Source organism: Rattus norvegicus, chromosome 16 (genome assembly GCF_036323735.1).
Source record: "Rattus norvegicus strain BN/NHsdMcwi chromosome 16, GRCr8, whole genome shotgun sequence".
Taxonomy (NCBI): Eukaryota; Metazoa; Chordata; class Mammalia; order Rodentia; family Muridae; genus Rattus; species Rattus norvegicus.
In genome coordinates, this window is record NC_086034.1 from 54014416 (window position 1) to 54041904 (window position 27489).

Consider the following 27489-nt stretch of genomic DNA (forward strand, 5'->3'; position numbering starts at 1 on the left):
TAGTCCTCTTGCTTCGATCTCCCACTGCTATCATGACAGGCGTGTCCCTGCCAAGCCTGGGAGGCTTATAAACTTGTGCTAGCACGGGAGTTTAAACATGCAAAGTCGCTAAGGAAAAGTCCTAAACGGTGCTTTCACGGGACTGTCTATAATGGCAGCTTGTAATCTGAGGTCAAAGTTTATCCTGAAATGATTTCTTCATAAAAATAATTAAGTTCCTTCTCTACAGCACTTCTTTACCGTGTCATTTAGTACTGCAAAGCTACTTAAGAGAAACTACAGTAATCATCTCCATCAAATCTGTACTGAAGTAATGTCTAAACACCAACCTGGGCATACGGTCAAAGGTCATTTTATAATATGAAAACCTGAACGCAGGAGCCTCATAGGCAACAGCTCTTTCTAAGGCAGAGGAGCGAATCTCATCCTAAACATTGACATTTTATCGTCACTGCTGTCAACAACCCCTTGTCCAGGGGTCTGGTATCTTCAGAACTCCTAACAACCCGTCACCCAGGCGTCTGTCCCCAGTGAAAGGAGATCTACAGACACAAAAGATGAGCCATCAGAGCATCAAAGCGAGGTAGGAGGAAGGCAGAGCTTCGAGAAGGGCAGAGAGTAGCCGAGGAGGAAAAGAGGGATCCTGAACAAAGGGTGGCCTTTAACAAGTGGGAAGGCAGGTCAAGCCCACGGGGCTGAGAGCTGGCCAGAGAACAGGGCTTTTTCCAACCAGCTGTTCTTTATCATGCCAGGAAACTCATCCTGAAAGGGGGGAAGAAAAAAATCAGTGCGCCTTCACAGCCCCCAGTGCTGACAGCACAGTACAGAAGTGCGCCCTTTGCAAAGTAACTCTCTGATTAATATGCGCAAATTGTAAAGTACTAGCAAAGGTGAAAGAAACAGCAGACTGGAGGGCTGGCTTGACAGCCCAGCAAAATTAGGATGGCAACATTAATTTACAGTATCTTAACTCAGCCACTGCCAACTTGCCCCATTAGTCATTTTATTGGGGGGGGGGAAGAAAACTGATATGCCTAGAGCAATAAGGAGCTTAATCAATACTGAATCAAGTTCAAGTTGGGCATCCTAACTTGTTCTGCAGCTTTCAAGCCTTCTCCTCAACAGACAAGTCAGGACACCACAGAGTCCTCTGACCTCTAAAGGGACAAGGATGATTTAATAGAAGAGCATCTCCCAAAAACTACCCTCCAAAAATCTCTGTTTGCCCACTAGTTCTAATAGTTAAGGGAACTTGAGTCTGGTAAAAGAACAATCCTGAAAGTTTAACAAAGAAAGAGAAAGAGGAGAGAGGGAGGGAGAGAGCAGGAGAGAGAGATCCCATTCGGTTCATCTACAGGCTGTAAAGCAAGACTAAGGAATATCACTGTTTTCAGTCTATAAAGATTAAGGACAGCAAAGATCCTAATCCAAATGCATCTGAAGTAGCAATGTAGAAGTACACATAAGGAAAATGATTGACAGGCCATCTACAAAACAGAGCCTGAGCACACACCGTCCTAAACAGCGGGTTATCTTAAGAGACAGTGTCGCTATGATCCACTACATAATGAACAGTTACAGCAAGGTAATGCTGCAAGCCTTCAAGGCTTAGTTCTGCATCTGAGATATTACACAGTCATCAAAAAGAAGACAGCATCCAACATATTGATGTGTAAGGATAACCTAGAGGAATGGACTAGCCAAACTAAGCCAATCCCATTTCTGTTTGCCAAAGGAGGGAAGAAAATCTCTGTGTGTGTGTATCCAGGATATGCTCAAAATGAAGAAAAATTCCCAACATAACAATTGATACTATTTGGAGGGAGAAGGAACAGGCAGAAAAGGAGACATATTCATTTGTCCTACACTGTATGAATTTTTAGCCTAATTTTGTGTGTGTGTGTGTGTGTGTGTGTGTGTGTGTGTGTGTGTGTGTGTGTGAGAGAGAGAGATATACCTTTTAAATATTTAAATCCTTCAACAAATGTTTAATGCTCACCTACTGTGAGGCAGGTCTATCCCTAGATGCTGTGGAATTAAAAGTGAACCAAACTTTCCACACCATAAGAATGGACAGACGGATAGATGGAAGGACGGATGGATGATGCACTTCCTGGTAAAGCAAGCAAGCTATCAAGAGAAAAGAGCCCACTGGATCATGGGTAAGGGCTTCAGGGAAAAACCTCAAGCTTAGCACAAGTGACATTTCTGGAAAGTAATGCCTGGGTTCTCTAGGACACAGTGGGATGGGAAAAGCAACTAAGAGTGGCCTGGGGCTGGAGCACCGTGGGGCTGGAGCACAGTGGGGCTGGAAAAGAAGCCAGGGACAAGGGCCCGGGAGAAAGATCATGGAGATTTTACCACGAAATCGTCTCACATTAAGAGAGTACTTGAAGCGTATCTGCATCAGCATCTCACATGAGCACGTTACTAAGGAGCTAGCACGGTCACACACTGGGATTTGATGTTTTATGATTAGACTGGGACTGTGTCTTGTAAAGGACCAGTGTCATCTTCCACACATCATACAAGTGACATATGTGACTTCCCAGTGCTGACACTGACCTCATCCCAAACTGTCCTGTCAGTTTTCTCCACAGCCAGATCAATCCCTTCCCTGCTTTTTCATCCAGTGCTCTGTGGAAGGAGGCCAATAGGTAGCCAATGCTTCTCAGCCGCAGAGAAAATAACACTCCACCCCTGGCTTAGAATTCTGAGGTTAACGTGTCCATTCTTACCATTTATGTATTTACTCAACCACATTTTATGACCCTGTATTTTATTCCCAATAAAATAAGAAACTACAGGAGGATTTGGAGCAGGCACATAGGGTCTGACCGAGAAGGGGTCCCTCTGGAATCTGTGTGGGGAAATGCAGGCAGAATAGATCAAGGACAGTATGGGAGACATCCCCAATCAGAAGCCAGGATACAGTAAGACAGGTAAGTCAGGGAGCTTATGATTATTACTGAAGGCGGGAGAAGTGGCCAAACTCTGGGCCTCTCGGAAGATTCACTGATGAATCGAAGGAAAGAGACAGAAAGGAACATAAAAATACCAAAGATGTCAAGAACTCTGTTGAGCAAGGAAGATGGCATATAAAGCAGAAGGGTGGGAAACTGAGAGACGGAGATGGGTCCCGGGCCTGGAAATGGGATCAGCAGGTCAGGCTACCACAGGATGTTCCGACTGTGGCTGTTTAGAAGAGTCCCTCCAGAGTGCCCCCCACTCGCCCAAGGCTTGGTAGCTAGTGTTTGGTGACGCCCTCTCCTCCACTGAAGACGGAATCATTAAGAGATGGGTGAGGTCTAAAGGAAGGGAGCTCCATGGAAGCATGCACGACCCTGAAGGGGCTATTGGGACCCCATTCCTTTCCTGGCTGCCCTCCCCGACCCTATTCTCCTCCCCTTACTCCCACTTCTCTGCTTCTTAGTCACCATAAGGTAAAGAAAAATCTTCTCCACAAGTTCCCACCTTGATGTCTATGCCAAGACAGGACCAAAGAACTGGGTCAATTGGTCCTGGATGGAAACTAAGAACCAAATGAAACCATTCCTCCACACAAGCTGATCACCTCTGCCACAGACAGGTGACTGACACTCAGAGGTTATAGCTATGCAAATAAAACCTTCAAGTGGGCAGGTGAGGTAAGTAGGAGGGATGCAGCCTGGAGGCACTGAGCTGAGGAATCACCCAAACAAGGAAGACAGCTTTTAAAGCTGGAAAGGAAAGGAAAGCCAGTCAAGGACGGAGCCTTAATCAAGGCTGAGGCATTAGCAGAAGAAACAGGCTAAGAGGTCAAAGTAGCAGCTAAGGCAGGTGAGGAAACCAAGAATTGGGAGCAGGTGTCATGGAACTCCAGAGGCCAGTATCGTTGAGTACGTGAAGCCCAACATCAAGACTTGGGTGTGTTCTGTGTATGCCAGCTATGATCCCCCACCCAGCACGGGAGAGGGAAGAGAAATCCCAACTGATAAACTGTACATGTGTTCCCTCCCCATGGAGAGAGCCAACCACATCTCAGGATTCCCAAACAACATCCCCCACAAACACACACACACACACACACACACACACACACACACACACACACACACTTACACTTCACCCTCCATAACTAACCCATAGGCTGCTACGAAGGACGTATCACAAACGGGAGAACTTTCTGGATCAAACTGACAAAATAGTTACAATCTCAATATCTCTCCCCCTCTCCCCCTGCCCCCCTCCCCCCCTCTCCCTCCCCCTCTCTCATGGGTGTTTTGCCTGCATTGATGTCTGTAAAGCATGTGCGTGCAATGCAGTGCCTGCAGAATCAAGAAGAAGGCATCAGATCCCCCGGAAACTGAAGTTACGGACAGTTGTGAGCTGCCACGTGGGTGCTGGGAATCAAACCAGGGTCTTATGGAAGAGCAACCCTGTGCCATCTCTCCAGCCCATTTGTTTCTTCTTTAAACTCTTGAGTCTACTGGCAGTACACCACTGAAATTAGGTTAAATTACTAAACACGATCATACGATTTTTTTAATAATCCACTTTTAGGGGATATTATTGACCCAACAGAAGTATTAAAGAACTGCGGATTCAGGTTTCATTATAAAATGTCACAATCGAACTGCAGCTGCCACTCTACCCAAGACAAACAGTACAACTATGGGAGAGGGTGGGGTGGGGGCAGGGTCCACCATTTTGACTACAAAGTACGTTATAACCTAAGTTTCATACTTACAAAAATTAGAGTCCAAAACCTCATGTCAGCCCACAGTTACCCTTTGATATTTAGAAGGCAGTCATGGGGCTTGAACTCATGATTGAGTTGGGACTTCTAATTTATTATCTTCCGAAGTGAAAAGAGAATGTGTCCTTAGCTCAGTCGTGGAGCCTGGGACTCCCTTAAACATCGTTAGTATAGATTCCTAAAATCCATACCTACACAAGATAACGTTTCTGGTAAAAATAAGATATTAATTCCGTCATATTTCTTCACTTGAAGATCTCATGTCAAATGGTCCAATTACTGAGAAGGCACAGTTTTCATGAACAGCATACAGCATCTGTGCTCAGAACATGACTACTAAATGCTATAAGGTTAATAACAGCTCCTGAAATGTATTCTTTTTTTCTGATTCATCTATTTTCACCTAAAATTATAAGATTTAGGAGCGGTTCCCATGCTGCAGAGCTAGAAAATCTTAAACTCATGAATTCTGTTTAACGCCCAGACACCTGAGAGGCAGCCGTCCTCAAACACAAGAATGGTCATTTTTATCCTCGACATAACTTCTCCGTAATTGAACTCCTCACTCTGGGAGAGGTTAAAAAAACCAAAATTACAATTGAAATTCAAATTAAAAATGAAGAATGGTGCACTGGTGCCTATGCTCTCAGAGTCAGCAAGTGTCACCATGCTTGAATTTGCTACTGAAGGTTACAGTTTAACATTCTTTTTACTGTCATTTTTTGTTTTTGTGGCTGGAGACCGGACCCAATGTTTCTTACCTACTGTAACACACATGTGCGCTGAGTGCATGTGGCGTGATATCCGTGGAAGTCAGAGGGTAACTGCAGCATTGAATTCTCTCCTTCCCCATGTGTGAACCCCAGGAATCAAGCTCAAGATATATCAGGTGTTTTTACCCACTAAGCCAATTTCACTGGCCCCCAAGTAAAACTTAAATGCATTCTCATTCTAAGAAAGGTAAACATATTTTTGATGATCTTTCTATAATATATAATTCACTGTGTGCATGAGTCTGTAGGAACATGGCTATTAGAATTATGAAGGTGACTTGGCAGGGGTGCCAAGGCTGACAAGGCACCCTTGGACTCACCTCTTCGTTTTTACCGCTCTCTCCTTGACTGGGGGGCCATCAGTTTAGGCTGCTCGCTCTCTATTTGTCACACCCAGGTTCCAGGACAAACTCTGCCCACAGAGACAGGCTGTCTGCCTCTCGTGTTTTAAGTCACTATAGCCTAATGTGCTTTTCCTCCGCAGACAGAAATAACTTACACGATGCTTTGGAAGAGTAAGCAGCAATTACCATGGCTACATCTTCCACTCCCAAATTATCCTGGCTTCAGTAAGAGCCAAATTATGCTCACTGTGCACTTGGGCGCGCTCACAGGTACTTCAGTAAAATGGCAGGTCAGGAAGGGGAAGTGCCACGCAGAGCAGGAGGGTAAAGTCCGGGCGAAGACGCCTTAGAGACAGTCTGACATCTTGACTCCATAAAACTCAGCATCTTTCTGTCGCTCTAGAGCTCAGCCTTCAACAACCCCTTCCGTCCTGCTGAGGCTATAAACACAGGTTCCTCCCTACTTAAAAATAAATGGCTCTCAACACTGCATTTCCTTTAGACTAACACCCTTATTTTTCTTACCTTGGAAAAGAGCTTGATAAAAGGTACTTTCTCAGCCTGCCAAAGTTGACTGCTTCTCTCCTAAAACCACTGCTAGCCTCAAATGCCTAACAGAAACCCTTCAGATCCATCCCAGCAAAACACACACACACACACACACACACACACACACACACACACACACACACACGAGAGAGACAGAGAAAGAGAGACAGAGAGACAGAGACAGAGACAGAGAGACAGAGACAGAGAGACAGAGACAGAGAGAGACAGAGACAGAGAGAGAGAGAGGCAGAGAGAGAGAGAGGAGAGGGGAACGCTTCCTCAGGCATCATGTGAGCAAACGTCCTTCTTCTCTGTTCTTCCCTGATCTTATGTGTCATTCTTCAAGCCACTCAACCCCCTACCCAATACCCTGAGTCCTTTACAAGTGCCTAAAATGGAAAAGCAATCTGTAACAAAACAACACCTGAAAGACTGCACTTTCCTGATTCTTCTTAACTGCTTACTGCTCTATCTCTCATTCACAAGGAACTATAGTGCGACAAACGTCTTCTTCCCACACAAAACCTAGACTATCGCCTTAAAGACCTCATCCAAGAGCTTCCAACATGCCCACAGCTGAGCCCACCCTCTCAGGTACCTAAAGAAGAATCCTCCTGGAATACCATCCGCTCTAAGTGAAGACAGCCTCTTCCCTGGTTTCCCACTGTAAAAATCAAAACAGGTCCACGGAACGACCATTCCGATTCCAGGGGAGAGTCTTACTAATTCCCCACAGCACTCGGAGTTTGCAGGCTAAGAGATCAAACAGACAGGAAGGGAGCAGAAGACTTAACATTGAAATCTCGACCCAGCTTCTGTCATCGACTGACTAAGGATTAAGGATGGCACGGAAGCTCAATCCTGTGGACTGCATTTCTTTGAGAACCTGGGGGCGGCACTACATTCCTTACAGCTTCCTGCCACAACCCTTCTTTCCCCCCCGCCTCCCCTCAAATTCGGAGTTTAGATGACCTCTTATGCCTGTCAAACCTCCATTTATAAACTGTTACCTAGAATTGTTTTACTTATCTCTCAGAGCAGCTTCATATGCACTCGTGCTGCTACACCTGATCCATACGTGCATTTATTCCGACACAGTATGTTATCTATCCTAGTGATCCTGTTTTCTAATCCTACCCTGCTGAACTCACTCACCCTTCTTTCTGATGTCATACGTCATTAGAATATACTTGGGTATTTTGGCCTGCTAATGTTTTTCCCTTTGCCTGCTGATTCAGTACATATTGAATAAATATATGTGTATATTTTTAAGATTTAGTTTTATGTGCATGTGTGTCTGTGTGGGAGCGTGCACACATGAGGCCTGGGATCCCCTGCAGCTGTGTTATAAACTATTGCCAGTCAGCAATGTAGGTACTGGGAACAGAACTCAGGTCCCCTGAAAGAAAAGTACCCACTCGCCACTGGGCTATCTCTCCAGACTTGGTATATTCCTACTAGGTTTTTACAAAGACTTTTGATGATCTGATCCCTGTCTACTTATCTACTGTAACCCTGGTGTCACTAACTTCAAACTAAAGGGGCACTTTCTCATAGGCTTGTGCCATGCCAAGCTGTCTTGAGCACAGGACTCCCAACCAGTGGCTGGGTGTGTGTTAATCTAACGACAACTACACTTCCTCCCATCTGAAAGACAACGTAAATGTAACTTAACGCTCCTAAAATACAGTTCTGTGGCTTCTCTTCAGCATTTCCTTGTTTTCTTGTCCTTAACCTTTGCCCCATAAAAACTACCCTCCCGTGCTCAAAGGCCAACTTCCGGCACTGTCATTTATTGTTCTGTGTTCTACCCTGGCCAAAAGAAGCTACAGGAAAGAAGACCAGTGAACCTAACTCACTCAGAGCTTTCATTTTCTTACAGCTAAGGTCTTTTCTCTCCAGTCAGCAGACCACAATCAAGTCATACAACCCACATGATACTTTGTACAATCCTGGTCTCCCCGACCCACTCCCCGTGTCAGTCATGAGGGACTCATCCAAATCCACCTACGGCAGGAGCCCAACAAGCTTGCTAAAGTGTTAGGATGTACTACTGTGGTCTTAACCGGTCTCTCTTCCAACATCCAACACTGCCTCAGCCCTCTCACGGGACCTGAGCTCTTCAAGGACAGGAAACCTGACTTGTTCGCCTATGTGCATGGTGTTAAGTCTCGATGTTTGCACAGAAGATTCACAGTTACTGGACTGACGAATGGAGAGATGAATAAAAAGACTAAGAAGAGAGGCTAGAAGGCAAGGTTAAATGAAAGAGGATACACAAAAGGAAAATAAAAGAGTGCTTCTGCTCCCTTAACAGAAAAAAATTCAGGGACGACCATCAGGCCAGGAACAGCACTGGAGATGGTGGCCCTTTAAATGGCTCTTAATTCCTAGTTGGTCCAAAATTAGGTCACCGCCACCTCGAAACCCTTCAGAACTGCCTACAGGTGATACCTGCAGACCTGTCACCGAGCCCCATGATTGAACACTCTAGTGACTGAATTCCCAAAGGGCTGGTACAAAATACATAACAGATGTATTTCTCGTCAAGTATACCATGAGCTCTTGGAATTGAGCAAGAATCTGAGAAGCATTTAAATCTGGACCTTTCAAGAGAAGGCACTTAGACATAGCTCAGGGGTTTAGAGCCCGGCTGTTCTTCCCAAGGATCCAGATTTGATTCCCAGCACCCACGTGGCAACTTGCAACCATTTGTCAACTCCATTTCCAGAAGACCTCTTCTGGTTTCTGAAGGCACCAGGCACACACGTGGCACATGACATACAAACAGGCAAAACAACCATACACATTAAAAATAATCGTGAAAGCACTTTCGTATCCTGGAAAATAGTCAACAGACAAGTTTTTAAGTAGAACCGCTTCTTCGCAAAGGAGAACTATCCACTTTCTGATCTTAAATGGTTTAAAAACACCTTCCCAGGTCTAAAGACAAACGGACATGTCCAAATTGGACAACTGAGACTCGCTTTCACCTTCCACACAATCTGCTCCAAAAAAAAAAAAAAAAAAAAAAAAAAAAAAGAACACTTTCCTACTGTAAATTCCCAACCATGAAGACTCAAATGTGGGATCCTTCCACTTTCTTTACGAACTAAAGTCCTTCAGGTTACAAATCAGCCAACTAGACAGCGTTTGATGCTATAATACACCCACTTGGTTTTGGTTTATTGAGAATATGTAAAACCAGCCAGACCTAAGTGGAAAACAGGTAGCTCAGGCAAGCTTTCTAAGACTATTACACAGAGAATCAATTTCCTAAAACCTCTTCCACTTCTAACACGGAGAGAAAGGCCTTCTCCAAAGATGCCCAAGAGCTGAATCTGAGCGCGTACCCTAGAGTGGGTGGGGGTGGGGGACTATTTAAAGGAAATCTTTATTACTTTGAGCATACATCTTTGGTATAAAGTGAACTCTCTACTAACCACACAATGTGAAACCAATAAAGACCTGTGGGGAGGCTGCTTACCCACAAAAATGAACTCAGAGGTAGCCCAAATGACTTTGTGAAGGTCTCTAACAACCTTGCTTCCTTTCACAGTGGGGTTTTTGAAATAAGATTCTGGCTCCTTTAAGATGTTAATTTTTCAAGAAATGGGCACACAAGGGCAAACTTTTTTTAAACAAAACTTAAACTACACTTGTAAAATACTACCTCAGCCACAAGGAGAGTTGCACCAATTTTTTTTAAAAAATCATATTTTAAATATCTGTATATCATAAAACAGGGAGAGAGGCAAAGTTCTAACACCTAGATAAGACTAATGAACCCGAGATGCAAAGTCAAATTACCCAGAATGAACCAATATAGTTATGGAGTACAGGCAACAACTGTTTGTGTGGCTAAAACTGATATGAAAAACATCAATATCCCTTAGCATCAGGACATGAAAATATGCTCTTAAAGTATTAAATATGGAATATATGAAGCAACACAAGTCAGCTTTTGCCAAGGTAAGTCATGTGCCTTTTAAATTTTTTTTGATTCTAATATCTAAGTAAATTCCCAGTTTAAAAAAAAAAAACAAAAAACTCTACCAGCACTCGGGAGTTGCTTAACAAAAACTAATTAATGAAACTATAGTTCAGGCTCATGAAAAAAAATTAACTACATAGAAAATATTTGCGAATTTACTTTGCCCTAACACACAATTGTCTCCTTGTTTCCAAGACTCTGTAATTCCCATCAGTGGGGGGTGGGATTCTAACAAGACAGCGGAAAGTTAGCTTCCTAAAAGAAATCACAGGGAGGACTGTGAAGCAGACCCTCTCTTTTAATAAGGATCTCATAAGTTTATCTTCCAGAAAACAGACAGGGAACTAACTGCCCGGGCGTACACTTCCCCGGAGGCTTAGCCTTGCAAAGGAGCCGCAGTAAACCTCAGCGCTGCACTCCTCCGGGCACAGAACATCTAAGAAACTCAGCGACTCCATTTCAAAGATCTCACGCTCAAGCGATCGGCTCTGCTTTCATCTCTGTACTTGGAGACCGCTCCAAAGCCGAGATGGACAGGAGTCGAACCCGGAGCCCGCAGTCGTGTTCCCGGGTCAGACAGCCTGGCGCTACCCGGAGTAGCATGCTGGCCTGGGAACCGCAGCGCCGGACGCGGACTCCGCAATCACCATTCCCTCCACGTCCCGCCGGTCCCTCCATCTCTCCGCCTCCGCACCCTGGAGCCGCCACTCAACTCTGCGAGTGGGCAAGGGGACTGGCACCAGCCCCGGCCACAGTGCAGCGGGAGAAGCGTGGGAGGGAGGGCACCCACCCCCGGCCCAGACTCCACTCCACCCTCAGCAAACTTACTGCAAAGTTGGCTCCCAAGTAGCGGCGGTGCGTTCGAGCGCACAGCCCGGGTGCTCAGCCCCGGTGCTCAGCGTGCCCGGCTGCCGGAGCCCGCTGTGCCGGGAGCCGCACTGGGCCCGCACGTCCGCATGGCGCCGCTGGCCGTCCAGCCTCGCCTCGTCCAGCCCGGCCCGCGCGCCCCAGCTCCCCGCCGTGTGTATCCCTCCGCCCGCGGCCACGCCTGCCAGCGCCGGCTCTCGTTTCGCCAGCGCCGAGACTCCCCGACTCCGTGCGCGCAGCCCGAGGCCGCCCCGCCCCCGGGCAGAAGCGCCCGCCCCGGGGGCTATCCAGACTAGCGTCCAACGTGGAGCGAGGCGAGCGCCTTCGAGGAGCTTACCGGACTGAGAGGGACAGTTTGGGGACGGTGCTAGAACATGGAGCTGCTGCTGCTGCTGCTCCTGTTGAAAGGAATTTTATTGAGTGCTCCCTGCTAGGAGTGGGGAAATATTTGCGCCCCCCCCCCAAAAAAAGACAGAAAGGGGAAGAAGTCACCTAGGACCTAAGGAACAGCCCCCCCCCCCCACCGCATTCCTTTAGACTTTTTCCCCAACCTCCAGGAAATCCCCGAATCCGCATTTGAATGCCTAGCTCCCAGGCTGCAGCCGCTGGGGTGAAAAACTACAGAGGGTCTGGAAAGGAATGCAGTTTGGTCGGAATTTACTTCCTCCTGAAATCCACATTAGGCCAAGGGAAATGCATAAGTTTTCCCGCGACCTGTTAATTCAGACACGGTTGGACCTCAGACCCTCCCGGATCGCGGCGGTGAGCCCCAATGCCAGCCTCCGAGACAGACGCCAACCACCGCCCCCCCCCTCCGCGCGCACCCCCTCAATCCCCGGGTTTGTAGGACAAAGGCAGCTGAGCCTCCCTAAACGCATTCTCGGCGCTTAATTCTGCCCCAAGGGTCCCGTAATCTGTGAGCCTGGCCCCTCAGCTACAAGTTCTCGTGCGAGATGGGAGATTCCCGGCGAGCAAGGCTCCCCACTTGCAGAACTCCTTCTGGCGGCCGAGCGCCCAGCCAGCGCATCCCAGGGTTGCAAGTCTATCCCCGGCTCCTGCAGAGCTCCAGGTACCGGCTGATGAGCAAACGAGACTAAACCGAAGCCAGCCACGCTTTGGAACGCAGCCCAGAGAAAAAGAAGGACTCGACCTCGGAAAGTTTGTGGGGCTCGAACATTTTAACGCCGCGAGAACGCAGAGATCAGATTTCCCTTGGAGCGGGTGGAGGGAGCTGCAGAGGGAATTGCACGGCAGACAGGGTCTAGAGTGTATTCCTTTGGCTCAAAGTTAATGTCACCTCTTAAGCCATCTTAAAGCAAGGTGGCTGAAAAAATAATGGTGTCTAGCAGGTTACGCTTGGGAAGAAAAAGTAGTGCCTGCATGCGGAATGAGTGTGCTGATTCGTACCTCTGAATTCGTACCCTGCTCACTACTTAGAACACATATATTCACAACACCCAGAAAAAGCAAACATCTTCGTAACCCAAAGACTCCTCCGGCCGCGGCAACAATTGCGCAAAGTGCTCGCAGAGTTACCGGTCAGTGAACGCTACGAAAGTGAGAGACCTGATCTCCAAGCTCAACCAGTTTGCGACCTCCCCCCAGCCTCCCCGGAATTTTAACTCTCAACAAAACACACACACACACACACACACACACACACACACACACACACACACACACAAAGCAAGCCGTTGGGGGAGGGGATGTGAGAGGGCTTAGGGCAGAGCTGCTAGAAGGAAAGGACAATAAAAAGTATAAAAACACATCGCTCCATAGCATTAAATCACCACTGGATTTTGTAAGTCGTACAAAGGAATTCCTGTAAAAAAAAAATCATTGATATATTGGTGCTTACTAGGACTAAAATATCTAATTAAGAATCCTAAATATCCAGGCTTACTAATAGATCTCACTGCCGGTAAGAAGTTGCACTTGGTCGCTACAGGAACCGCAAAAAGCCAAAAATGCAGTCTCCTGTGTTGCCTCATTTTGCTAATCCTTGAGCCACCAACGGAACGAAATGGAGATACCTTTTTGACCACGAGCGAATTGCCTTCACATGAAGAGACGTGTTGTTCAAGTTCCGCGAACATCATTTAAATAGTCGATCTTCTTTGACCCTGTCCCCAGAGCCTCATTGAAATTAGGTGGAAGAGAAACTGTCCCCCCCCCCCGCCAAAAAAAGAAAAATAAAATAAAATAAACCCTTTCCCCCAGCACTGCCTCTACATTCAGTCTACCCAAGCTGATTTTTCTTGAAATATATTAAGTGTCGTCCGGTGTAAATGAAGACGAGGGTGCAAGCGATCAAGCTCTGTCTGGTCCACGTCGTTAAGAGTAACCGGCAGGTCCAAGTTCGAGGTCTGCACTGAACTAGGAGCTGAGAGCGCGCCTTGCCCAATGCTCGGACTAGAGGGCGCTGCGCCACTGCAGATCACCCAGTCCCCAACGCGCCCTCCCTGGGCACCATTTCTATAACAAGTTACACTGAAAATAATGCACAAACGGCTTCACTTCTCAAGTTCTTTTGAACAGTGCTCTGTGTGTATTTTGCGAATTCCAAAAGCTGCGCATGCCTGCCTTTCATTCCCGCGCCCCGTAAAGGCCGCGGGCAGTCCAGTTTCTTGAGCGCAGATCACGTAGGATACACACGAATTCCCCCACTCGCTTACAGTGAAACACCCCTCACGTTATTTTCATTCACGATTAAACTTAAAATTCTACAAGGCATGCACTGAACAAAGAACTCACCACAGTAGCCCGGTCCTCGGTGTTCTTCCTTACAGTCCCCGGCAGTTGGGTAATTCCCACGCCGATTGGATATTTGTTAGGATCCGGGCTCGAAGTACCAACTTTGCCTCCCTTGGATCTTCAGCATATCCCCAAGCAGAGCGCGATCCTCCTCCAGTGCTGGCGGGACTCAGGTGGGCGCATTTCCAGTGGCTCTCGACCCGGGGAAAGTTTGAGCACCAAAAGAGGTGGAGAGAGCGCGCACGAGGTCTGGAGAGAGGGCCGAGGGGAAGCCAAGTTTGTCAGAACATGTCCAGGCAGCCAGCTGCCGAGTTGAGGAGTTACGGCCGGCAACTGCGGCGGATCTCTCTGCCTCTTTTCCCTACTCCTCCCTCTAGGAGCGGCTGGGGGAGGGGAGGTGACGTCAGAGCCCCGCCTCGCCCCCGACTCCCCGGCGCTGACCGGGTTCTCCAGCTTCAGTCGGCCTCCCAGCCAGTTGCAGCTAAGAACGCCCAGGCTGCCGCCAGGTTTCCCGATGCAGTGATCTCCCTGGCCGCAGCCGTCCCCACGAAGAAATGTCCGTCCCTCTCCTCCCCGCGGAGTCTTGGGGCTCCGCCGAGCGCTGGCTTCTTCGCACTCACCACCGGATCAGCCAGCCAAGGTCCCCCGTTGCGCTCGCCTCCCGGGCTTCCACACCGGGTCCCGCGGCGTTTCCCACGCCTCGGACTGCAGGTGATGCTCTTCCTCTTCTGCAGCTGAAACTCGTCGCAACGTGTCCGTGTCGCCTGTCCGGGTTTTTGCTGGGCAGAAGCGCGATCAGTCACTGCAAGCTTACTGGACGACTCGGACTTTGTCGTCCTCCAACTTCTGGAGATGTGATGTTTTAAATTTTTAAACTATTTAAATTTTAAATGGTTCTTGTTGTCCAACGCTGCTTGTGATCTTTGTGTTGAAAACCGTCTTTTTAATCTCCAAATCCTTTCCAAATGCTCCTCTGTCTTGAGACCTAGTCTGAATCATAGATTTCCAGAGGTAGGGGGAAGCGATGGGGGCGGAGCCAATTTTAACGTATCTTACAAGTAATCTGTAGTGATAATGGCTAATACACAAATCAATTGTCTACACCTCGAAACAACATAAATTTGCAAAAATGCAAGCCCTGTTAAAGCTTAATGTATAAATGAATATGTCGCTTTTATATAAGTGTCCAGGCTGTGGGAAAATATCTGCCGTGGGATTTTTTTTAATGCCACTAACATGCCAAAAAGCATCTCCTGAACAGCATGAGAGTCTAAGGGAGCCATTTATGTAAATTGACACTGCCCCAAACGATTATTATTAGATTTGAAGGAGTCTGGGAAAGCAGGGCATGGTGCTGGAGGCAGATTCTATGAACATATTTTCATCCCTTTGCGTAAATATATCAGTCTGTGTAGTTTTGAGAGATTAAGAGCAAACAAAACTAGCGGGCTCAAACGTTAAGGAAAGAGATGAAGAGACTGAGTGTTCTGAGTGTGTGCTTAGGCTTGAGAACTGCTCCAAGCTCCAGTGAACCCCCTTACCTGAGGTAGTTCGGGACCAATATCTGTTGTAAATGGTAAAAGTTGTAAGTTAAAAGCAAGCCTCCCTGGGTCTCGTCTGTTTGCCACACGGATAGCCTCCATTCGTGCAGACACTATGTTTTTACTGAGCATCTTAGAAAATGCCTAGCATGCATCTGAAAGGTACTTCTTACCACTTGTTCTCCTGAGCCCCTTATTTTCCTTTGCGATCTGAAATTTCTTATAAGGGACTGGGAGCCTCTAGAAGAGTGGGGGAAGGGGGATGGCGACCAGAATGAGATAACCTTAGAGGCCACAGAACAGGGGCAGCAGCGGAGGGGATTTCTGAGAGAAGACTGTTCTGTCGAGCAAGCCTGTCAATGCCCAGTCACTTCTATCCTTCACTATGGCAACTGGGCATGCTCAGCACTCCTTCTAGGTGCACACTTGATGTTAGACATTGACCACACATACAAACCCTCAAGATGATGCAAGGTCTCCTGCGGCACTGCTACGTGCACAAGTCAATTTGGTTTGATAGACCAGACTTTAGAGTTGCTCGGGCAATCCAAGGTGTTCCAGTTTTAAAAGAATAGGGAGGAATTTACGTTTTATTGATAGTATTAGTTCTTTTAAAAAAAAGCTCATTTTAAAAGTTGAGGACAGGATAATTTGAACAAAACCCTTTGTTCTAAGCAATGAGACTAAATCTGGAGTAGCCATTGGCTATTTTGGTTTAAATAAAATTAAGTTAACATTCAATTCCTTAATCTTTCAAACTATGTATCATATATTGACTACCCACATCTGGTTAGTGGCTGTTCATGTCAAAATAAATTTAAAAGCACCTTGATCGCAACAGAGACTATTGCTAGAAATACCTTGCTATATATCTTAAATTTTTTTTAAGGCTACATCAAGCATTAAATTTTAAGTTTCCTCTCCAGTACTGAGTGGATTCTACAGTATGGGAGGGGATGCAGGGCGGGGTGCAGAACCATGAGAGCATTTACTCATTCCCCAAGGATTTCTCAAGTACCAACAATGTGCTAAGTGGAATTATGTAAGATTCAAGTCCTAATAGATGAGGCGTGTTTATGTGATTAAGAAATATTAACACAGCCTTTTAGCTGTTTTTACATCTTTGCTTAGAACAGAGCACAGGGAAAAATCATAATTTTAAGCAAGATAGCATTCTCAGTCATTTTTAGGAATAGCCCTAGAACCAAATGCCTCTCCCTAAGCCCAACTGATTCCCAGCATCCCACCCTCCCTGGCATCCCACCAGCATCCCACCCTCCCCAGCATCCCACCCTCCCTGTCCTTCTGCACTGCTCTTAGCTCTGTCACATTCCCTTTGACCCCTTCTTGCAGCCACACTTTGTGGGGGAGGGGAAGCAGGAAGTATCTCTCCATGACTCCGGACAGCAATTTTTTTTTTTTTTTTTTTTTTTGCATTCAAATCCAGCTCTCCTTTGGGATGTGCTTATACTCTTTAAGAGAGACCTTAAGCCACACAACTGCCCAGCCTGGTACGTCTCTGCCGGGGCTAACTGTAGATGTCTTGCTGATATTCTCCTTCCTTCCTCAGTTCAGAGTAATGGGGGTTTTCTTAAAATTATACCCTAACGATAAGTTTTCCCTCTAACGGTGAAATTTTGGACACCACAAACATTCAGGAAGTTTCTTGATGGCTATTCTGGCTGTGTGTGTGTGTGTGTGTGAGAGAGAGAGAGAGAGAGAGAGAGAGAGAGAGAGAGAGAGAGAAAGAGATCTTCATTTCCTTAAAAAAAAATACATAGTGAAACAGGGTAGTTGTAGAGCTTTAATGTCCCTTCGAAAATGTAAGCTCAATATCCCCCCAGGTAGTTCGGGAACAGATCTTTGCAAACAAAATAGAACCCTTGCCATGCTGGCTCAGTCCCTGAGGAGGCCGAGCTTACCTTCTCAAGCAGGAAAGAAGAAGAATCTAGGCAATGCCTAAGTGCTCTCTCAGTAGAAATAACAAAGGGAGAATCAGGCTTTAAGTTGGAAGATATGAGTGAGATTTGTCCTTGACAGATACAAGTCTAAATTCGACTGACTTCACAGAGTTGAACTTAACTTTGCCCCCATTAAGGTCTCCAAAATGATTAACAACAACAAAAGCCAATTCTAGCTCTTGGTTGTGAGAGATGGAATTATCATTGTTACAGCGGTACCTATGGTTGTCTTGGTATCCACCTTGACACTCCCAGGACAGCTCTGAAGCTCACAGAAGCCACAGTACCTAGCAACATTTATTTACTTCAGAACCAGTTGTTCTATGGTTGTATTTAAGACACACACAGACACAGTCACACACACACACACACACACACACACGGGGTTGGGGATTTAGCTCAGTGGTAGAGCGCTTGCCTAGCAAGTGCAAGTCCCTGGGTTCGGTCCCCAGCTCTGAAAAAAAGAAAAAAAAAAGACACACACACATATATAATGAGAAATATAATGCAAATATATGTATGTATACATACATATATTCTCATTTTTCCTCATATATACACATACATATTCTCATATTTCTTATAGATACTAATTAATTATATAGTAACTAATATATACTAATTAATATAGTAAATAATATATTGCTATAATATAATATAATTATTACAATATAATAATTAGTAAATATATATACTAATTAATTCTCATAAAGACTTTTAGGGTTTGAATCTAAAGTTTCCTAAGAGACTCGTGTTTTAAGTTCTTCTATGGTTGATGCTGCTTTGGGAGAGTGTGGAAAACATAGTAGATATGGCCTGGCTAAAGAAAGCAAGCCACTAGTAGCAGCCCTTTGAGGATCATAGCCTCCTCTGCACCCCAGTTCTGACCTTACTCTGTCTGTGATGACATCAGGAGTCAGACTCAGCCACTCTATCCCACTGAATGGACTGCCCTGTTCTGCCCAGTCATGACCGATGGCAATGTCCTGAAACCTTGAGCTAAAATAAATCTTCCTTTCCTTAGGTCATCTCTGAAAGTCCCTAATACAGAATTCTAGAAAGCATTAGTTGTTAATCCCCTACCCTCATTTCACAGAGGAGAAACTGAGGTACATGGTAGATAAGCTAACTCAATCTTTTGGACTAAACTTTGCAGCTGCCTAGCTGTAAAGCCAACATTGTTGTCTCCTGGAACGTAGCACTGTTCCTTAGAGCCTGCTCCTCCTCTGTGCTCCTTATGAACTGGGGCTGTTTCGAATTAAAGGTCAGCGGTGCTGTAGCTTGAAAACTGGCCTGGAAGACAGTGAACCGTTCATCAAGCTGCAGCCAGAGAGGAATGTTCCTTTCTAGTAGCTATGCTGTATGTGAATAAATTATTCTTCATAAGTGGGTCCTTTAATCACAGAAGAAGAACATCCCTGGTTGTGTTTAGGAATTTATATATGTAATGCACCCATTACTTGTTGGGATTACTTATTTTGCTAGGTACATATATGTACTCTCAGGCACATGGCTTTTAAATTCAAGATCAGCAAATGGCTTTTAACTTGTTTAGGCTGAAAAACACACACCAATGATGCTCAATGAATTTTGACAAGGAAATACTGTCTCAGGATTTCATGACCAGCATTTTAATATTTACCTTGCATTTCCCAGTCTCAGTCTAGAATTCCTGGTATTTCCTTCTCGTTTGAATTCTTCCTTCTTTTCTTCACCTACGCCTATAGGTATGTGGCGATTTGGATGAGAATCTTCCCCATAGGTTCATGAACCTTTGGTCTGTATCGCTAGTAGTGCTGTTTGGGAAGGGTCAGAAGGTTGTCCTTGGTGGAGGAAGTCCATCACTAGGGGAGCTTTGAAAGTTTAAAGCCATTTCTAGTTCACCCTATCTGCTTGGTGCTTACAGTTCAAGATGTGAGCTCTCAGCTCAGTACTCCAGCTGCCAAGCCTGCCACTTCTTTTCACCTGGGGAATAGTCCCCCATTGCATATTTTTGCTACTAGAGTCCACCTCTTACGTTGGTATTATCACTTTTAAGCAAATCTTGTATAGAAACTCTCTGGACCTCATTGGTGAAATTGTGATGTTCTCCGTGTCTATTCTGTAACACATGGTATATCCAAAAGCATGATAGGAGCTCTGAACTCCTCGTCATAAGCCTATGAATCGATCATGGCCAATGAGATGCTGGAGTAAATACGCTGGGGCCTCCAAAGAGGAAAAACAAAACGAAACAAAACCAACCAAACAAACAAACAAATGACACTTCTTTCTAGTAAAGATGCACAAGAAATATTGTCTCTAAGGACATTGCCAGGCTAGGACATCATACTAGGGACTGGTTTGGGTACTTGCTTAGTGAGGGCACGATCTAAACCAGGATCTATGGGGTGTGGGAGGGCAATGACATGAATCACTTATATCTTGCTCAGGACTTTATATGGGAGAGCATACATCTCCATATTATTTAACTGGTGTGTATCAGAATTCGAGTTCCTCGAATCTGGCATGATCTATAACAACTAAAAATCCTTTTACAAATGAACAGGGAACTGTTTAAAATAAAACAGTAATACACTGTAAACCTCTTTCCAGTTGCTGGTTAACAGGAATTGGGAGTCATTCTAATGACAAAAATGGGAAGATTCTTGAAGTTTTCCTTCAGCAGCAAGTGCACTGGTCTCCTGGGGTATTCGAGAAGGTTCCTGTTGATTGCTATCTGTATGGGATTTAGAATCGCAATGGAAACAGGTCAATCTCGGCCTGTCTGTGAGGGAGGGGTTATCCAAATTATGTTAATTGTGTGGATACCCACACAAATGTGGGCGGCATCATTGCATTGATGGGGCTCCAGGCTGAATAAAAGGGAGAAAGTGAGCTGAAGCATCACTCAGCTATCACTGTGGCTACCTTGAGACCAGCTGCCTCCTGTCCCTATTTCCACACTCTCCCTGCAACAGTGGACTGTATACCCTGAAACTGTAAGCCAAAGTGAATTCTTCCTACTGTTGAGTTGCTTCTGTCAGTTGTTTTGGGTTTTTTGTTTGTTTGTTTGTTTTTGTTTTTGTTTTGTTTTTACAGCAATGAGACAAGTAACTAATTCAGGTTACAGAAGAAAATACAGCAAACTGAGTGTCTTGAGCCATGATTTGTTTTCCCACAGTTGGAAAGGCTGTAAGGCTAAGGGCAAGATGCCATCAGTGTTGTTTCTGCTGAGACCTTTCTTCCTCTACCTGACTTATGATATTTGAAGGGTGAGAGAGAGAGAAAGAGAGAAAGAGAGAGAGAGGGAGAGGGAGGGAGAGAGGGAGATAGAGGGGAGAGAGGGGGGGAGGGAGAGAGGGAGAGAGGGAGATAGAGGGGAGAGAGTCTTCTGGTAGTTTCCTCCTCTGCTAAGAGTCTAAGGAAATCACTGTATGCTTAGATTTTTCAAAATCTACTTTAATTATGGTTCTTTATGCTTCAACCTCCCTTGTAGCCCACCACCCACCAGAGATGGGGGAAAGGAAGGTTAATAGGAAATGCGGGCTGTGAACCTATTTAGAAATAGCTCTTTGGGGCTATTCCAATCTTCCTTGTCAGCAATTCAGTCCTCTAGCAAAACACTAAACATGAATCAATGGTAGTAGCCCAGTCTATTCGGCAAACACCAAACACAAATCAGCAGCAGCGACTGGATCCAGAAGAAAACACGAGGCTCTGCTGATCTGCGCAAGTCCACAGAAACAGCCAGAAGCAGCCAGAAGTTCTTTGGTGCGTTTCTCTCTACGAAATTATGACAGACGAAGATGAGCAAAGGAAGGAAGGCGAACCAATAAAACACTGTCGTCGGCGAAGACAAGCGTCAGCGAAGTCCAACGATGACGAGCTAAGTGCTTCAAGGTGGATGAACCAATGCCAGCGTGCAGTCCGCTGTCTGTTGGGTTATATTATTCTCCTTCCAAACACCACGTGTCCTCGCAAGCGTCTGCTCCAGCCAAACATCATACGCCCCTTCCACCAGGCAACTCCCAGAAAAACACCGCCTGTCTGTTCTCAGCGAAACAACCTTTCACAAAAGACAACTTCCAGAAAAATATCACATGACACAACAGAGTCTCCAACAGAGACTCTCATCGCTGTTATAGATCACCAGCTACCATTATGAAAGGATTTAACCTCAGCAGCAGTTTAAAGAGCACGCTCCTATCAGCATACCATCTATTTTGGAGTCACAACTTCAGTTCAGTCCTTCACAGCGAAAAGACAATGTCTCTATAGAATAATTTAGTATAGCAGGCACCTCTTTTTTTTGATCACGGTGGCAAACAAAATAAGATTGTGAAATTCCGTTTGTTTAACTACTCCTAGTATTTCCTCTCAAATGTCCCCAAATCCTCTAGCATAGCTTCCAACAGCTCCTTAAGGACTGCTCGCAAGCTATTCCAGTGAATGTTAAGTAAACCTGGATATCCAATAATTACTAGAGAATAATCTAATCAGCTGGAAGCATACACTGTCAGCAAGTCCATGACATTTGAAATTGGAATTTGTTTGTGGCTCCCACTGCCAATATCAAATGCCAAGCCAAAACCCAAAATCAGCCTTTATTCACCGTGGCCCCTTCTGCCTGTACTTTGCCTTTTTAAAATAACTGTGTGGTGGTTGAAGAATGCCCTGTAAGCAGGCTGTGTGGATTTGTTTGTTTAGGAGAGAAACACGGCTGACCTCATGCAGCTACCCCACCCCTTCTCTGGGCAGCAGTTTGTAAAAGGTTTTTTTCTCTCTCTGGTGCCTGGTAAATAAGTGAATGACAACGGATAAGTAATCAGTCCTCTAATTTCCCTCTCTACTTAATAGTTGTTCCAGGTAGTATTAAAGAAAAAATATTCAATATTCCTTAAAATAGAAAAGCAGACTTTATTCTGACTCCTGAGATGGTTGGAGGGATTATTGCAATGGACTTTGCAGTAGGGGAGAGAGATTGAGCTCACAGGAAAGTAAAATGGTGGAGGAGCAGAAACCAGAGAGTGGGAAGATATGAACATGTGTCCTGAGGATGGAGAGGGATTCTAGCTAACCCCATGTATAGGATCCTGGCTGAGGGCAGACAGGGCTGACTCTCTTACCTCACAGTGGTAGGAGATGAGAGAATGATGTCATGAGGTCCAGCCACACACAAGTTTAAAAGTGACCTGTAATCCCACTAGGATTACAGCCTAAATGCAAGCCCCTGAGGGACCCTGTACCGCATCACCCCACCCAGCTGCTCCCAATGTTCTTCCTTTAGAAACAACGTGAGAAGTTTTTGGCTCTCCAGGGTTTCTTTTTTTTGGGGGGGGAGTGGGGAGGGGGCTGTTCCTTAGACATAGATAATTTTCAGAAAAATAGCTTCCTACCAAAAGTATTGTGGGGGAAAAAAACAACAGTGGATGAGGGCTGGGGAAATGGCTCGGTGGATGAAAAACTCGCTGTGAGCATGTGAGCAGTGTAGTTCGCATCCTACCCCAGCCCCATCCACTCCCACCCCACTTACCTAAAAGCTCTGCAGGCACCTAAGTGCCACTCAGGAGTCAGAGAAAGGGGATTCCTCATGAAGATTGACTGGACAGACTAGAGTCCACCAGCACTGGGTTCAGTAAATAAAGTGGAGAACCTTCAAGGAAGACACCTTAGTCAGTCTCTTGCTTCCACATGCACGCTGTGAGCACACACACACACACACACACACACACACACACACACCTCATACACACACACCTCATACACACACACACACCTCATACACACATCCCTCATACACACTCCTTCATACATACACTCCTCATACACACACACAGACACACACACACACAGATACAAACACAGACACACAAACCACGCACACATACAGAGAGACACACAGAGACACACACATACACACAGATACACACACACATACACACACACCTCATACACACTCACACACATACATACACTTACACCTCATACACACACACACCTCATACACACACATACACATACATACACTTACACCTCATACACACACACACCTCATACACACACTCACACACATAGACACACACAGACACACAATGACACACAGACACACACATCACACATACCTCATACACACACATATATACACATACCTCATATACATACTCACACACAGACACACACATACACACACCTCATAGACACAAACCTCATACATACACTCACACACATAGACATACACATACACACATATCTCATACACACAGACACACACACAAGTACATAGACACATACAGAGACACACAGACACACACATTCCTCATACACACACACACACACACACACACACACACACACACACACCACATGAGAAAAGTTTGTAAACTACAGATAGCAGCATGAAAAGTGCAACCATGGACGGAGACTGGGACAGAGCAGCTTTGGCAGCACTGTGCAGAAGACTCTTACCTGCTGCCTGAAATGTCCCCTCTGTGCTATACTGCAGATTGCTGTGGAATATTTGCCGTGTGGCTCTTGCAAAATGAGGGACTTGAGTTTCTGTTTTAGTACATTTCAATTCATTTAAAGTTTAAGTTCCACAATTATTTCCTTCCTCGTACAAAACAGAACAACGCATTTTTAAAAAACTGGATTATTCTGGGACCCCAGGTAGATTTCTTTTTTTATGTACTTGTGTAGTTTATTAGACACGAAACTGTGGGTCCTCCTGATTCTCACGCAGAACTGGCTAATTCGTACAATGAAACTGAAGTGACTTGCAATGACTCACTGTGTCTGTAGCTTCCTGTACCACACAGGACAATGCTGACTCATGCACCTGCTGAATGAAAGGTAAACCCTGAGTGCCTCTTGGCACCACTGCATTCGATGATGTCATCTGATGAGTATGCACCGGTGAAGAGTGCAGCATGAATTGCCCTAAGTTACTTATGTTTAGTCAGACCTGCCTAGAGATAGGCTTCTGAATACCAAACATTGCATGTCTTGACTTGTAGGGTCCTATGCATTTCGTGCTGCTAGAAAATTAGGGTGCTTTATAGGGATTTCCCAATTCTTTCTAAATGATTTATGTTGCTTGTGATTTGGAGTACAGCTAGGTGACACTTAAACATTAACTCTGTCACTTTTGTCATGTCAGAACATGCTGTCATGTAGTCACCTTATTATAAAATAACTGTACTTGTTGCAGACATTGGTCAAATAAGGCTATCCTTAGAAAAAAGAAAGATTATGCACCCTTAACCAAGCTACACACACACACACTCACACACACTCACACACACGCACACACTCACACACACTCATATACTCACATACACTCACACATACTCACACACTCACACACTCACACACACTTACACACTCACACACACGCACACACTCACACACTCACACACTCACACACTCACACATACTCACACACTCACACACACTCACACACACACACTCATATACTCACATACTCACACACACTCACACACACACTCATATACTCACATACTCACACACACTCACACATACTCACACATACTCACACACACACACTCATATACTCACATACACACACTCACACATACTCACACATACTCACACACTCACACACACTCACACACTCACATACACACACTCACACATACTCACACACACACACACACTCACACACACTCACATACTCACATACTCACACACACTCACACATACTCACATACTCACACACACTCACACACACGCACACACTCACACACACGCACACACCCACACATACGCACACACTCATACACACTCACACACACTCATACATACTCACACTCACACACTCACACACTCACACACACTTACACACTCACACACTCACACACACTCACACATACTCACACATACTCACACACTCACACACACTCACACACACACTCACACACACTCACATACTCACATACTCACACACACTCACACACACACTCACACACTCACACACTCACATACTCACACACACTCACACATACTCACACACTCACACACTCTCACACACTCACACACACTCACACACACTCACATACTCACATACTCACACACACTCACACATACTCACACACTCACACACACGCACACACTCACACACACGCACACACTCACACACACTCATACACACTCATACACACACTCACTCACACACACACTCACACACTCACACTTTCTATTTCTTTTCTTTTATGTTTTTCAGCACAGTATTTCTCTGTGTAGCCCTGGCTGTCCTGGAGTTCACTCTGTAGACCAGGCTGGCCTTGAACTCCTCTGCCTCCTGAATGTTGGAATTAAAGGCATGGGCTACCACCTCTCAGGCTCACACATTTTCTTGACCGATTAAAAGGTAAATCTATAAAGCTGATTATTAATATTTAGAAAAAATATAAAAAGTAATTCATTTTATAGTATATACTATAATGATACACAATGTTCTGAGTGAAGTTGAATAGTAGCTCACACACACTCACACACACACTCACACACACACACACACACAAACACACACACACTCTGTAGTAGCTCAATGGTGGAGCTGAGTTTCTTACCATGTGTTTGGCTCTGAGATCCTTCCCAAGACCACAAAACAAAAGGAAAACATCTAAATATGAAAGGACAGATTCAATTAAATGAAAATAAGGAATTTGATCAAAAGAAACCATCGTAAAGAAAACCTCACAGAGGGAAAATACTATTTAAAAGTATATGGTGAATAGAAGGAGATCCCATAAACCAGCAAGAAAAGGTAAATAGAAAACCAGTCTAAGATCCCATGAAAAATGGGAACGACTTTGAGAGGAGGAAATAGAAATGGTGATTGCACACATAGTATGTTCAATAGTGTTCCTAAAATATTTCCTGGCCCTAATATGCCATTAGCTGAGTGGTGGTGGCACATGTCTAATCCCAGTACTCTGGAGGCAGAGGTGGGTGGGTCTCCCTGACTTTGAAGTGAGCCTGATTGCAGAGTGAGTTCCAGGACAACCAGGGTACACAGAGAAACTCTGTCTCAGGTGGGTGTGGGGGTAAGGATATATGACTTTGATCTTTTTTACATAAAGGCTTTTAGAAATATAGCTGAAATTAGGAGTTGCCCTTGAGTCAGGGGTGTTGGTGCACTCTTTTAAACATAGCACTGGGAAAAGAAGAGACAAGCAGATATCTGTGAGTTCAAGGCCAGCCTGGTCTACATAGTGAGTTTTGGTCAGAGTTATATGGTATGATTCTACCTCAACCCCCCACCCCCAGCCCTCAGCCAAAACAACAACAACAACAACGACAACAAAAATTCTCTTAGATGGGGAGAACGGAGTTAGGATTTTAGCTTAGTGGTAGAACATTTGCCCAGTTTGAACAGTTTGATCCTCAGCGTGAAAAATAAGAATGGGACCAAACCAAACACAAGGAAACAAAAAATAAAAACGAAACAATTAGAAAAGAAACTGACTTGACCTGGGTCTTCTGGTTAATTGTGAAATCTTGTATAATGTGTCCACTTGAAAGTCACTCTGGAGAGACACTTGGAGAAGAGCATGTGGAGGTTGGGTTATATAGCCACAAACCAAGGAATGCTTGGGGCCACTACAAGCTGCAATGGCAGAAAGTTTTCTGTGAGCCTCCATAGAAAGTATGGCCCTGCCAACATCTCTTGATTTTGGATTTCTGGCATGCAGAGCTGTGAAAGAAAGCATTTTTGTTGTTTTAAGATATCTAAGTAAGGGTGATTTGTTACAGCAGCTACATGAAACCAACTCTTGTTTGACAAAACTTTTCATGAGGAGACTACACGCACATGCACAGGCACACACATGACAACTCTCCTTAAAGAGGGTGCCCATGATAGACCAAAGGATAGGTAACACCAAAGTTCAATTGGGTGAACCAATGAGTTTTATTGAGGTCAGCTACAAAAATAGAGATGAGGGGATGAAATGGCTCAGAGACAG

At 45.2% G+C, this 27489-nt stretch overlaps 1 protein-coding gene across 14 annotated transcripts in view; it reads right to left on the reverse strand.

Moving 5' to 3' along the window:
• The window catches only part of Fat1 (FAT atypical cadherin 1), a 119417-nt gene extending 104657 nt beyond the window's left edge, over window positions 1-14760 (reverse strand). For 9 of the 14 annotated variants that reach the window (XR_005494675.2, XM_063275780.1, XM_063275784.1 and 6 more), the window contains exon 1: window positions 14020-14760. The gene's annotated coding sequence lies outside the window, so the exon portion shown is untranslated. 14 annotated transcript variants of the gene reach the window in all.
• Window positions 14761-27489: the final 12729 nt, after the last annotated feature.